Source organism: Scyliorhinus torazame, chromosome 11 (assembly GCF_047496885.1).
Source record: "Scyliorhinus torazame isolate Kashiwa2021f chromosome 11, sScyTor2.1, whole genome shotgun sequence".
Taxonomy (NCBI): domain Eukaryota; kingdom Metazoa; phylum Chordata; class Chondrichthyes; order Carcharhiniformes; family Scyliorhinidae; genus Scyliorhinus; species Scyliorhinus torazame.
Window position 1 is genome coordinate 189,876,053 of NC_092717.1, and position 14,942 is coordinate 189,890,994.

A 14,942-nucleotide genomic window follows, 5' to 3' on the forward strand; every position below is an offset into this window, starting at 1 on the left:
ATTCACACCTCAACGGGAGAGGTGAACAATCAACATCAAGAATATGGACAGAAAAGTTAGGCATCCAAAAGATGTGCAGGTTAGGTGGGTTGGCCATGCTAAATTGCCCCTTAGTGTCCAAAAAGGTTGGGTGGGGTTACTGGGTTGTGGGGGTGGGGTGGAGACGTGGGCTTGGGTGGGGTGATCTGTCCGGGTGCCAGTGCGGACTCAATGGGCCGGATGGTCTCCTTCTGCACTATGGATTCGGTGAAAATATCAAAACCAAGTGCCTCAATTTAGCACGCCCACTCGCACTTTTTCTTTTCTAATTTATAGAAAAAGGGATGGAGTCTTGAGTAACTGAAATGAAACAGAGGTTGCACTGAGTCCTCGTAATCTGATAGCTTGGAATATTTGAACAAGCAGCACTTTGAGTTATGTAAAGGATTTTCATGTAAATTTAAAATATTGTAAAAGAAAACCCCAGTTCTCTTCCTGTATTGATGCCAATATCATTTAAAAGCGTAACACATTTTACAGTTGTTTGCCAAACAAGTCTATACACAGCACTTTGCAGTGTGGGTGTTCTGGTTAATTTTGGAAAGAAAGGAGGATTACAGTCAGCAGAGAGCTTTTGAAGTGCAGGAAACACAAGCAGCTAATTTGTGCACAGCAAGGGCCCAAAAACAATGCAACAATGAGCCGATCATATGAAATGATATTGGTAGAGGGATAAATTAGGGGGCCTGAACACCAGGGGCAATGCCCCTGCTGCTCTTCAAAATAGTGCCAGATCTATTATGACAACCTGGGGCAGAATGTGCCCTCTGATTAATGTCTCACCAAAAAGGCAATACCTCCAACAGTAAGACCACCTCAGAATTGCACTTCAGGTGCCAATCTAAATGGCGTACACAAGTTTCTGGAGTCTTGAACCCATAAACTACTGGCTCATTCAGAGACTAGAATGTCGAACTGAACCTAATCTATTATGGTAGCCTGTCCTGTGCGATTGCACTCAAATTAATTTCTTTCACTTTGAAGACCACACATGGTTTGGAAACATGAATCTGCATGGAATCAGACTGTAACAGTGAGTAGGAGAAGTTCCTTATTCAAGGGAAACACTTCCCTGCCAGATTCAACTGGTTAATATAACAGGAGCTAAATATAATGGGTGCATACTTTTTTCCAGCACCGCGCACAGAACTGTGCACTGAGCATTTTTACCATTTTTTGAGACTGTTCCAGACTCTTTTGCTACTGCTGGATGCATTCCAACATCTCACTGCAGCACTGAATTATGTCCACAATGCAGCTTTGCATGTTTCATACAAAAAAGGTCAAATACAATTGCTGAACACACACCCTTATTTTCATGGATTGTGGGGAAAGTTCCATCGATCGAGTGCCCAATTTATGTACAGGGGAAATGTGGGAAGCAGGAAATAAATCTGTATGATAGATGGATAGTGATTCTTCTCCTACCCTTAACTTTCCATTGTAGTCATAACACTGGTTTGCAAATCTCAGCATTCTTCACAAAGTTACATTGCAACAAGTTTTAATCATCACAGCTCAATTATTAAGAGAGAGAGAGTGAGAGAGAAAAAAACAAATTAAAAAAAAAACAGGAGGGCTGATTCAGCAGCATGCAATGCTTGCCAAGAACAGACTATAAGAGCAAGTGATAGACTCAGTGAGCCAGGGCAAAGATCTTTAAATCCAAAACAGCTCCAATTGGATTTAGTTTCTTCCCTCTCAGAAGAACCAGACGAGATTAGCTCCTTTTGGAATAAATCGGTTAACTACTTTTCAAAAAACGTCCTTTGCAGAATTATTTGTCGTACAATAACAAGCATTTTTATAAGAAAGCCCAATTGTGTTACCTGGAGTTGTGCGACTTCTGAGTTGGCCTGTTTAAACCAGTGCTTCACATCAACCCTGTCAGACAGCAAAGCGAGGTTGTGAAACCAGAATTATTCATGTGTAGCGTAAACTACATCAGTAAGGAAGTACAGTTCAGCAATCAGGCTCCTCCTCTCCCATGTTGCTTTGCATGAATTCCTAGTAACCATAGTGATGACTGCTGCACCTTCCCAGAATCTGAAACCCTCCCTGCAATATGTTTTACCAATCAAATAAGATCCCCATTTAGGCCATTACATAATTACCATTGCATCCTTTATATTGTTGGGTGCACATAATATGCACTGCACATGGACCAAAACAAAAGCGCACAGAACATACTAAACAAAGAGGTACGTTGTCAGTGTTACTTTGTCAGTTTAGGTGTGGTCCTCACAAAAGCACACCACAAATAATTTCTTATTCAAGTTACAAAGAAATCTGCATGGATAGAAGTTCCTTTTGCCTAATGTGGAGTCTCTACACACTGTCCACATAAGACACACAGGAGCCTGATGTCAAAAGGCAATTGTATGCCAATGACCTGCTTCTGTACATTACGGATCCAGTCTCCCCTATGGATGAAATAATGAAGCTACTCAGAAACTGCGACTCTTTTCGGGTACAAACTGAACCTGGAGAAGAGTAAATTTTTTCGGGTTAACCCCCGGAATGGGGAGGAAATCTGGGGGTATTATCTTTTCATCTTGCCACAGGTAACTTTCATTATCTTGGTATCCGGGTGAATCAGAATTGGCCATCGCTCCATAGATTGAATGACGCTATTCTGGTGAGCAGGGTGAGGTCCAACTTGCAGAAGTGGGATAACCTTCCTCTGTCCTTGGTGAGCAGGATCCAGACTATACAAATGACTATCCTCCCAAGGTTTGTATTTCTTTTTCAGTGTCTCACTATTTTTCTCCCCAAATCCTTTTTTGTTATGATTAATAAGTTAGTGACCTCTTTTATTTGGGCAAGGAAGACCCTAAGAATCTGCAGGGATTCCTTCAGGAGGGACCGGCAGTTTGGGGGAGGGGGTCTAGCATCACCCAACTTTCTCTTTTATAACCAATATTGAGAAGGTGTTGGAGTGGATTGGGGAGCGGAGCTCCATATGGGGGATAGATTAAAATGAGCTCTTGTAGGGGCTCTAGTTTAGGTCTTTGGCAATAGTTTTGCTCCCGTTCTCTCCAGTGAAGTATTTTCTAACCTGGTGGTGGTGTTGACTCTAAGGATATGGAGGCAATTTAGACAACATTATAAATTGTGTTCCATGTCATTGCTGGCCCCTTTGTGTGACAACCACTATTTGTACTGTTGAGTCTGGGCATGACGATCAGGTCATGGAAGGGAAAGAGCCGAGAGAGTTTGTGGAGGGATGGTTTGCTAGTTTGGAGGAGCTACCGACGAAGTTTCAACTTTGAGGGCGGACTTATTCTGTTACCTCCAAATACGTGATTTTGGCCAGAATTCTTTTCCTACATGTCCCTTCGCTCTGCAACCCTTCTTGTTGAAAAGGAACCAATCACTGGCAGGGTCGGGTGGGGGAAGCACTTCCAGTTTTTATGGCCATATCCTGTCACTGGAGGTATCCCCACTAGATGAGGCGCGAGTAAAATTGGAGGGGGAACTGGGACCTACTTTAGATGAGCCCATGTGGTGTGAGGCCCTCCGCAGGGTAAACTCCCCGTCCTCCTGAGCTCGACTCAGCCTAATTCAGCTCAAGGTGGTACATGGGGCTCACCTAACTAAATCGAGGATGAGTGGTTTCTTTTCAGGAGTGGAGGACAGGTGTGAGAGGTGTTCTCTGGGGCTGGCTAATCACACCCATATATTTTGGTCGTACCCCAAGATGGTAAGATTTTGGGTCTCCTTCTATAGTACCATGTCAGCGATTCGTAACATTGATCTGGAACCTTGTCCTTCAGTGGCCATTTTCGGGGTATCGAGCTCGCTGGGGTTGCAGATGGGGATGAAGGCAGATATTCTCACCTTTGCCTCGCTAATAGCCTGGAGGAGAGTTCTGCTGGGATGGAGTTCTCCTACTCTACCCAGTGCCTCAGTCTGGTTCGGTGTCCTCATGGAATTTCTACATCTGGAAACGGTGAAGTACACAGCCAGGGTTTCGACCCGAGGTGTCAGCCATTCATTTTCCTACTCGGCTGTGAAGGTGGGTGGGGGAGGGGGTTAGTTCTTATTGTTGGAGCAAGGGTTGTTCTCTCTTGGCTGGTTGTTTTTTTAATAATATTGCATTATGTAACATCCGCTTTCTGTGTTGATATTATGTTTCCTGTAAATGAAATTTTTTTAAATAAAAAAATATTTTTTAAAGTATTAGATTGGGCACATGAAGCCAATGTTCTGGTGGTGACACAGGCTTCAGGGCAAGTCAAGCCAGTAGGTTTTGTGGAAGTAGAGAAGAAAGCAGTTATTAGCTGAAGGTGCAAACATGTGCTCACAGTCGATCCAAAGGAATGTTGAAAGGCAGGTTACAGCATTTACAGATTTCATATGTGAGGAGCATGTGTGCAGAGTGGAATTGGAAAGGGTGTCAAAACGTTGAGGAATATGGGGACTAATCAGTCCTTAATGTTATTGGACAGTGCTATTTGTTGTCCAGAGGTGTTATGTCAGGAAACATTATTAATAGGTGGAGTTCATGAAGAAACAAAACATATCCCATTGTACAAGGTCAATTTAAAACTTAGTTTGCAAACAGGCTAGGTGGTTGCATGGGTAGTGGGAAAATTGCCTATTTTCGGGGTTCAAATTATCCTCAAAAATGATATAGGTGAGTCTCAAAAGTTGGCGATGCCTTCTGTGGATGAACAGCCTGTGGAAATGCAAAGATATTGCAGAAAGAACATCCTGGATTGTTTCCAGACTGTGTGGTAACACGACCACAGACTCAAGTTGAGACAGGAAGTGTTGTACAGAAGACAGGGCAAAGAGACTGAAGTTAAGTTAGTGGAGACTGTCTTTGACAACACTATTCAGGAAGAGAAACTTGAGGAGACAGAGGCTGACGTGCTTATCACAGTGAAATTGATAGAGTTTCAGCAGAAAGACAGGCAAATAAGGCAATTATACCGGAGAGGGTGCATTCCAGAGTGTTATTACCTCAAGAATAATGTTTAACGAGGAAGTGGAGACCAGCTCATATTTTGGCAGATGAGTGGGCAATGATACTTCAGATAGTAATACCATTCAGAAACAAGACGGAAACTCAGAAAATAGCTCACAAAGCTCCATTATTGGGGCATTTGGGAATCAAGAAAATTCAGCTTAATATACAAAAATATTTCTACTGGCTAGGACTGTGTAAAGGTGTAGTCAGGTTGTTGGACATATCAGGTGACGGAAAAACCTCAAACAGTAATTAAACCTACACCCCAAATTCCTATTCTGGCACTTGAGGAATCTTTTACTTGGGTCCTAATTTACTGTGTATGGTCCCACCCCTAACAAAAAGTTGAAATCAGTACTTCTACCTTCTGCTGGGGGCTGGTTTCTTGTGGGGGGTTTCTGGTAAGGGTCTCTCTTATGGTGGGGTGGACAGGATTTGCATTGTGGGAATGGAGGGGGGTCATCCAATGAACTTTGGGGGGCAACTCCCCAAAAGGGTTACCCCCTCTGTCCACCGTGCTAGGACCACGCTGGGAAATACCTGCACCAATTCCCACCCACGTGAATCTCGGCCTAGAGATTCACGCAGGCCTAGAGAATCCAGTGCGCAGCCTATTAGCAGGATACCTGCAGATGTGGGGCTCAAACCTGGATGCCGCCGCAAGCGAGGACCAGAAAATCGGAACCGCTAATCTCATTTTTTGGCCGATGCTGCATTCTCTGCCGCATCAAGTACCCCACTAACGGCAGTGGGTGGCAGAGAATCAAGCCCCATATTTATTTTTAAATCATGGATTCACAGGAGTCTGCTATTGGCTTGTTAAACAAAAAAGATAAATATTTGGGAAACATGGGGCGAAATTCTCCGTTATCGGCGCAAAGTCCGCCGATCGGCGCCAAAAATGGTGCAAATCCGACCTTCACCATGCCGCCCCAAACGTCGCAAAGTCTCCGGCCCGGAATGGGCTAGCAGCGACGTGACGGGATCCGCGCTTGCGCACGTGCTTCACGCCGTGCGGCGTCATACATGCCGCACGGCGTGACGGCTCATCAGGACGCGCTGCTCCCCCCCACCCGACCGGAACACCCGACCGGAACACCCGACTGGATGGCTGGCCGCCGCTCAGCCCCGAGGTTCGAGTCACGCGATGTGGAGGCGCTCCTGGACGCAGTGGAGCAGAGGAGGGAGGCCCTGTATCCCGGACACGGCCGCAGAGTTGCCCCACGCCACAGCCGGCGTCTGTGGAGGGAGGTGGCAGAGGCCGTCACCGCTGTGGCCCTGACACCACGGACAGGCACCCAGTGCCACAAGGTGAACGACCTCGTCAGAGCAGCCAGGGTGAGCCTCCCCCCCCCGTGCCCGATATCCATACCCCCCATATCCCCCCCTCCCCCCATATTCGCCTTCCCCCATTTCCCCAAGTGAATCCAGCCCTAACCTTAACCTCTGCAATACACGCGCAACCGATGGCGTGCATTCATATACCTGTCTAACACTGGTGCCTTTTACCCCTGCCACCACCCCCCACAGGAGAAGCGCGCACACCAGGGAGCATGTGAGGACTGGAGGAGGCCCCGCTGATGAGAGGCCACTGACCGAACACGAGGAAAGGGCCCTGGAACTGGTTGGCGGACCAGAGGACCGGGAGGCTGCTGATGCAGAGGTCAGGGGCGTACTAGCAAGTGAGCCACCGACAGTCCATCCCCATATCCCCCCTCCCCTATATCCCCCTCCCCCATATCACCTGATCACTGCCTGCGTGTCTAACCATGCATGCTTCATTGTGTATCGCAGGAGCAAACGTCGAGGCACCCATCCCCGCAGATGCAGACCGCCCGCAGGATGCCCCTCGGAGGCCACGGGAGGCGGAGAGACCCGGACCCTCCGGCATGCGACGCCCGCAGGATGCCCCTTGCACACCACGGGCGACGGAGAGACCCGGACCCTCCGGCATGCGACGCCCACAGGATGTCCCTTGGAGACCACTGGAGACGGAGAGACCTGGAGCAACAGGGAGACGACGCTCCCGTCTCATGCGGGTGCGGCGACGCAGGCGTGTGCCACCCAGGACATCACTCCCCAGGACACCACTACCCAGGACACCCCTACCCGGGACAGCACTACCCAGGAAGACGAAATACCGGACAGTGACACAGAGTGGATGGGTGGAGACAAACCCCCACCCCAAAGTGCCATGGACTCAGAGTGGGACGAAGAGCACGACACAACGCCACTGCGGTCACCAACACCCTCCACCATCGCAGAAACACTCACCTCGGTTGGGCACTTTAGTGATGATGCGTCTGGTACACTCACTGGTGTGCACAACACAGCCGTCCCGGTACAGCAGGTGGAGGTAGGAGCAGCAGAGAGGCCGGGCGGTCGGAGGGCAGCCCAGCCCAAGTGAACATCTGCCGCCCAGATGGAGCCCGGGTTCCTGGAGTTACCAGACCCACCGATGCAACCACCGAACCGGAGACGAGCGAAGAGGGTGACGGCCGGCTTGCGGCGGCTGCAGTCGCAGGTGGAGGAGTCCACCCGCGTCCAGGAGCTGGGAGTGGTGCCGGTCATGCGTGCCACCCAGGCCGACACCGCACGGGTGGGGTCCGCGGTGGAGGCAATGGGTGCGACGGTGTCAGACATGGGGAACGATTTGCGAGGCCTGGGGCTTTCCGTGCAGGCGGCGTCTGTGGCCCAGGACATGGCTGCCCTCTCACAGGAGGCCATGAGCCAGTGCCAGCGCCAGATGCGCTCAACGCCATGGCCCAGTCTCAGCAGTCCATAGCCCAGTCTCTGCAGGCCATCGCTGATGACATTGGCGCCATTGGCCATGTGCGAGCCGGCGTCGCACAGTCACAGACAGGGTTTGCCAATCCCCTGAGCTCCATGGCTGCAAACCTGCAGACCCCTGTCGATACCAGCACGGGTCTCCAGGACTGGCAGCGCCAGATGTCGGGGGGGCGTCGGATGGCCAGTCCGTTCGCATCCCCCACCCATGTAGAGGCCTGGGGGCCATCGGGCACCCCGAGGGAGGAGGAGGTGCTGTGGTCCGTCCTGGGTCCCCCTGTAGGGGAGGTCCCGGAACACCGCAACACCTCGGACTCCCCCCCCCCCCCCCCCTTCCGTCCCAGGTGCATCGGGTGGGCAATGGGCAGGACAGGCTGGCAGCTCGCCATCCCAGTCGCCCCAGGAAACGGCCGCCAAAGGGATCCCGTGTCAGAGGGCAGGAATCACAGGAGTCCACCTCCAGTTCTGCTGTGCCGTCTGGGGAACCACGTAGACGTAGTCAAAGCGCCCGTAAGGCCAAACAATTAGACACTGAGTAAGTTGGCACGGGTGCAGGGCACAGATGTGTTTTAGGGGCTAGGGCACGTGCATGAGCTCCTTTGGTTATTAAAGTCAATGTTACACCTACAGAAGCTGCCTTTGTGCTCTGTCCAAAGCGTGCGGGGGTGTCATGTACGTTGAGCGCAAGTGTGTGTGTGAGGGGTGGTCTTACCTCAGCCCCAGGTGAGTCTGCCCCCTTCCCCCTGGGCCGCCATCAACATCCGCCCGGGCAGAGGACGGGACCGTGCGCTGCAGTGTCACAGCCGCATGCAGGGATGGTCCGGGTGGATGGTGGTACTGTGGCCATGGGTCAGACATAGTCCAACGATGTGGAGCCAGGAGCTCATCGCAGGGCGGGTTGTCATCATCCTCCATGGCCTGCAATAGACACGCGTCCACCGGCAACTGTGTGAGCCCGGCCGTTGTGCCGCAGGTGGATCGGCAATGGTGGGGGGGGTGGTGTGCATGCGGGTGGGGTGGGTGGGGTTGGGGAGGGGGGTGAGGGTGCTGGGTGGGTGGATGGGTGGTGGGTGTGGGTGGTCGGCTGTTGCCATGGTGTGCGGTCTGTGGCCATACTACCCGATTCCCACGCCCATCTAATCAGTAAAACTGGCGGCTATCAGCCTGTCCCGTGCCCGCTGGCCTAGCCGGTAACGGTGGACAGCCACCCGCCCGTGTCTAGCCCGTCTGCCCTGACCATTGCCCCCATCCCCCTCATCTGGGGAGGACTGCGCCTCTTCCTGCTGCTCCTCCACTCCGCCCTCCTCTGCCTGCGGCACATCGCCCCTCTGCTGGGCTATATTGTGCAGGACACAGCACACCACAATGATACGGCCGACCCTATCTGACCGATACTGGAGGGCGCCCCCAGAGAGGTCCAGGCACCTGAAACGCATCTTCAGCACACCAAAGCACCTCTCTATCACTCCCCTTGTCACTACATGGGCATCATTGCAGCGGTTCTCCGCCTCATTGCGTGGCCTCCGTATAGGCGTCATCAGCCACGATCGCAATGGGTAGCCCCCGTCGCCCAGCAACCAGCCCCTCAGCCGGGGATGGCGTCCCTCGTACATGCCGGTGATGTATGACCGCGACAACACGTATGAGTCGTGTACACTGCCCGGGTAACGGGCGCAGACGTGCAGGATCATCATGCGGTGGTCGCAGACCACCTGTATGTTCATCGAATAGGTCCCCTTCCTATTAGTGAACACGGCCCTGTTATCTACAGGTGGCCGCACGGCGACGTGCATCCCATCAATCGCACCCTGGACCATGGGGAACCCGGCCACGGCAGAGAAGCCCACGGCCCGGGCATCTTGGCTGGCCCGGTCCACGGGGAAGCGGATGTAGCGGTGCGCCATGGCATATAGGGCGTCTGTCATTGCCCGGATGCACCGGTGCACTGATGTCTGCGATATGCCGGACAGGTCCCCACTCGGTGCCTGGAATGACTCCGTTGCATAAAAGTTCAGGGCCACCGTAACCTTGACGGACACGGGGAGAGGGTGTCTCCCGCCAGTGCCACGCGGTGACAGGTGTGCCAGCAGGTGGCAGATGTGTGCCACGGTTTGCCGCCTCATCCGGAGTCTCCTCCTGCATTCCCGGTCCGTGAGGTCCTGGTATGACTGCCGGGGCCGGTATACACGGGGCGCCCTCGGGTGCCTCCGTTGCCGTGGGGCCGCGACGTCCTCCTCCCCCTCCTCGTCCTGTCGGTCAGGTGTCCCTCCAGCCTGGGCGGCTGCCGCCTGTCCCTCTGCGGCAGCCTGTGCCGCCTCTCTGGCACGCTCCTCCTCCTCCTCCTCATCCAGGGCAACATAGACATTCGCGGCTGCTGCCACGGCGACGAACATCGCTGGATGATCGGAAAACATGACAGCCTGGTTGGGGGGGGGAACGACGACATGTCATCATTGCCCATACCCCCTCCTCCCCCCAGCCAGGTGGCATGGACCGCATGGGTCCAACTGTTGGAGGCTGGCACCTGGCCAGGTGGACCAACTCACTTGCCCTCGCACCCCCCCATCCTCCTCCCCGGCACGGACCCCCCCCATCCTCCTCCTCCCCGGCACGGACCACCCCATCCTCCTCCTCCCCGGCACGGACCCCCCCATCCTCCTCCTCCCCGGCACGGACTCCATCTTCCTCCCCGGCACGGACCCCCCCCCCCCCCCCATCTTCCTCCCCGGCATGGACCCCCCCATCCCCGGCACGGACCCCATCCTCCTCCTCCTCCTCCCCGGCACAGCCCCGGAGCCCAGCCCACTCTAACCACCCCCGCCCCCCCCCCCCCCCCCGCCACACACACACAAAACCCTACACACACCTCTTCCCCACACATTCCGACTGCGGCCACGCCATCGTCTGTCCAGCGGCCAACCCCCCAGGCCGTCACCTCCCCGCTGGTCGGCGTAAACCTTGAGCACAGGTTGACGCCGATTGAAAGGTTTGATTTACGCCGACGTGACCCGTCAGCACGTCGACGGGACTTCGGCCCATCCGGCCGGGAGAATATCGGCAGGCCCAAAATCGATTGCCTTGCGCCCACCCGTGCCATTCTCCGAGGTCTGCAGCGCCATTGACGCCCCGCCGACTTTTCTCCCTTCGGAGACTTCGGCGGGCGGCGGGGGCGGAATTCACGGCGGCCAACGGCCATTCTCCGACCCGCTGGGGGGGTCGGAGAATGACGCCCATGAACTCTATTACTCTAGACAACGAGGTTGGACAGATTTCAACACATTGTCAAGGGAAAATGATTCAAACTCAAGCTATCCCTTTTACCCCAAAAATACCCTGAAAGACCCAACACTTCAGTGAAAAGGTGTCACTACTTCCACATTGTAGCGCACAAAGACTCCGTGAGACGAATAGAGTGAAGTCGATGAGGCTTTATTAAGCGTGTCTGTTCCCCAGCAGCTCGATAGTAGAATGACCTGCGGGGGGGACTCCGGCTTCTTATACTCCGCCTTCGGGGCGGAGCTAGAGGTCAACGGCCAACCAGGACCCGGGATCTGTCAGCCAATGACATTAGGGCTTCCAGTCCCACATGACCCCTAATACATACTACCACATTCACCCCTTGTCAAAAATGAACCCAGCGGGGTGATGCTTCGCATGGTGGTAAGGGTTTACAGGGCTGGTCCTGGGAGGAAAACATTCACATGGCAATACAGTATATACAATTTTGTCCTGTTTCAACTATTTACAGAAGGTATCGGGAGAAAAGCAAAATGTTCTTGTGAAAAGTCCATATATTGATTTAGATCGACGCCACGAGTCGGTCGGGCGGTCTGGTCGTCCGTGTCGATCGCCTCGGCCCCGGTGGTGGTGGTGGTGCTTGTACCGGTGTTGTCGTCTCCGGGAGCCTTACGGTTTAAGCTTGGGCTTTATTCTTGGTCGGGCCTGAGGGGAGGGGAACCGATCCTCCTGGGAAGGGGGCGGTCGCGGGGTGCGGCGGTGGCAGGAAGGTGGGGGGGGGGGGTTGGCTAAATGATGTCGGGGGGGGTGTGTGTGTTGCCGGTGGGAGCCAGATCCCGCAGGGAGACCGTGTCCTGTCGGCCGTCGGGGTACTCCACGTAAGCGTACTGCGGGTTCGCGTGGAGGAGGTGAACCCTTTCGACCAACGGGTCCGCCTTGTGTGCCCGCACATGCTTTCGGAGCAAGATGGGTCCTGGGGCCGCCAGCCAGGTCGACAGCGACGTTCCAAAGGAGGACCTCCTAGGGAAGGCAAGGAGACGCTCATGAGGCGTTTGATTAGTGCTCGTACATAATAGCGACCGGATGGAGTGGAGAGCGTCCGGGAGGACCTCCTGCCACCGTGAAACTGGGAGGTCCCTGGACCGTAGGGCCAGTAGGACGGTCTTCCAGACCGTGCCGTTCTCCCTCTCTACTTGCCCGTTCCCCCGGGGGTTGTAGCTGGTCGTCCTGCTTGAGGCTATGCCCTTGCTGAGCAGGAACTGGCGCAGCTCGTCACTCATGAAAGAGGACCCCCTGTCGCTGTGGACATATGCGGGGCAACCGAAGAGTGTGAAGATGCTGTTCAGGGCTTTAATGACTGTGGCCGCGGTCATGTCAGAGCAGGGAATGGCGAATGGGAAGCGGGAGTATTCGTTCACCACATTAAGAAAGTATGTGTTGCGGTCGGTGGAGAGGAGGGGCCCTTTGAAATCGAGACTAAGGCGTTCAAAGGGGCGGGAAGCCTTAATCAGGTGTGCACAATCCGGCCTGAAAAAATGCGGTTTGCATTCCGCGCAGATGTGGCAGTCCCTTGTGACTGTACGGACCTCCTCTAAAGAGTATGGGAGATTGCGGGACTTGATAAAGTGGAAAAACCGAGTGACCCCCGGGTGGCAGAGGTCCTCGTGGAGGGTTTGGAGGCGGTTAATTTGTGCGTTGGCACATCTGCCACGGGATAGGGCATCGGACGGCTCGTTCAGCTTTCCGGGACGATACAAAATCTCGTAGTTGAAGGTGGAGAGCTCGATCCTCCACCTTAAGATCTTGTCGTTTTTGATTTTGCCCCGCAGTGCATTATCGAACATGAAGGCTACCGACCGTTGGTCGGTGAGGAGAGTAAATCTCCTGCCGGCCAGGTAATGCCTCCAATGTCGCACAGCTTCCACTATGGCTTGGGCTTCCTTTTCCACTGAGGAGTGGCGGATTTCTGAAGCGTGGAGGGTCCGGTAGAAAAAGGTCACGGGTCTGCCCGCTTGGTTAAGGGTGGCCGCTAGAGCTACGGAGGCGTCGCTCTCGACCTGGAAGGGGAGGGACTCGTCGATGGCGCGCATCGTGGCCTTTGCGATATCCGCTTTGATGCGGCTGAAGGCCTGGCAAGCCTCTGTCGACAGAGGGAAGGTCGTGGTCTGTATTAGGGGGCGGGCCTTGTCTGCGTACTGGGGGACCCACTGGGCGTAGTATGAAAAAAACCCCAGGCAGCGTTTCAGGGCTTTTGAGCAGTGCGGGAGGGGAAATTCCATGAGGGCGCGCATACGTTCGGGGTCGGGGCCTATTATCCCATTGCGCACTACGTAGCCCAGAATGGCTAGCCGGTTGGTGCTAAAAACGCACTTGTCCTCGTTGTACGTGAGGTTCAAGGCTTTGGCGGTCTGGAGGAATTTTGGGAGGTTGGCGTCGTGGTCCTGCTGGTCGTGGCCGCAGATGGTTACATTGTCGAGATACGGGAACGTGGCCCGCAACCCATGTTGATCAACCATTCGGTCCATCTCCCGTTGGAAGACCGAGACCCCGTTTGTGACGCCAAATGGGACCCTTAGGAAATGGTATAATCGCCCGTCTGCCTCGAAGGCTGTGTACTTGTGGTCACTTGGGCGGATGGGGAGCTGATGGTAGGCGGACTTGAGGTCCACGGTGGAGAAGACTTTATATTGGGCAATCCGATTGACCATGTCGGATATGCGGGGGAGAGGGTACGCGTCTAGTTCTGTGTACCTGTTGATGGTCTGGCTGTAGTCTATGACCATCCTTTGTTTCTCCCCTGTCTTCACTACTACCACCTGTGCTCTCCAGGGACTATTGCTGGCCTGAATTTTGCCTTCCTTTAGTAGCCGCTGGACTTTGGACCGAATGAAGGTCCAGTCCTGGGCGCTGTACCGTCTGCTCCTAGTGGCGACGGGTTTGCAATCCGGGGTGAGGTTCGCAAACAAGGACGGTGGTTGCACCTTGAGGGTTGCGAGGCCGCAGATAGTGAGTGGGGGTATTGGGCCGCCAAATTTGAACGTAAGGCTCTGTAGATTGCACTGGAAATCTAATCCCAGTAAAGTGGGGGCGCAGAGTTGGGGAAGGACGTGTAGTTTGTAGTTTTTGAACTCCCTCCCCTGCACCGTTAGGGTAACTATGCAGAAACCTTGGATCTATACGGAGTGGGATCCTGCAGCTAGGGAAATCTTTTGTGCGCTGGGATAGGTGGTCAAGGAACAGCGTCTTACCGTGTCGGTAAATGGCAACCGAGTCCCCATTTTCCTGGGGGCTAGCAGGACGGCATAGAGCACCCGGCTTTACCTGTCGATATGGTCTGCAGAATTGCTGGATCCGTGGCTGCGCATGCACACGGAGGCGGCCTGCAGCTGTTTTGGATATGGATGTGGAGCCTGGTCCCCAGAAGCCATTTTGGGGGTGTAGAGTTGCAGGCGGAAGCAGGGGCAGATGCTCTAGTCTTCACCTCGTTGATTGCTCTTAGACGGTTCTTGTTGGGGTGGAGGTCAGCTTCTCCACCCTGTTCCTCGGCATTGCGGGGGGACCAGCTGGATGAGGTGAAGTTTGAGCTGAGGGGGCGGGGGGCGAAGGAGGGGTTCTACAATTCTTGGGGTTTGTTTATTATGCACTTTCAGGAGCTGGTTGCCGTTGAATGCTAAAGGAGGGCGTCTGTTTTTGTTCTACGAGTCTATGTTTTAGGTTTTATATTGCTGGGGTTTTCTTTGTTGTTTTCTTTCTTTGGCAAAAATGCTGAATAAAATGTAAAAAAAAAATTTTTTTAAAGGAATGGAAAATTTGATATAGTTCAGTCTTGAGGTGTGGATCGCGCAACTCTTATGAATAGTTTGGCCCGAAGGTAATTGTGCCGGGGTCCGAGATTCTTCACCTA

At 53.7% G+C, this 14,942-nt stretch overlaps 1 protein-coding gene across 4 annotated transcripts in view; it reads right to left on the bottom strand.

The window, feature by feature from the left end:
- Positions 1 to 1,973, bottom strand: part of LOC140385732 (ALS2 C-terminal-like protein) — a 188,634-nt gene extending 186,661 nt beyond the window's left edge. For all 4 annotated transcript variants that reach the window (XR_011933430.1, XR_011933431.1, XM_072468188.1 and 1 more), the window contains exon 1: positions 1,869 to 1,973. The gene's annotated coding sequence lies outside the window, so the exon portion shown is untranslated. The remainder of the gene's footprint in view (positions 1 to 1,868) is intronic.
- Between the last annotated feature and the right edge of the window lie 12,969 nt (positions 1,974 to 14,942).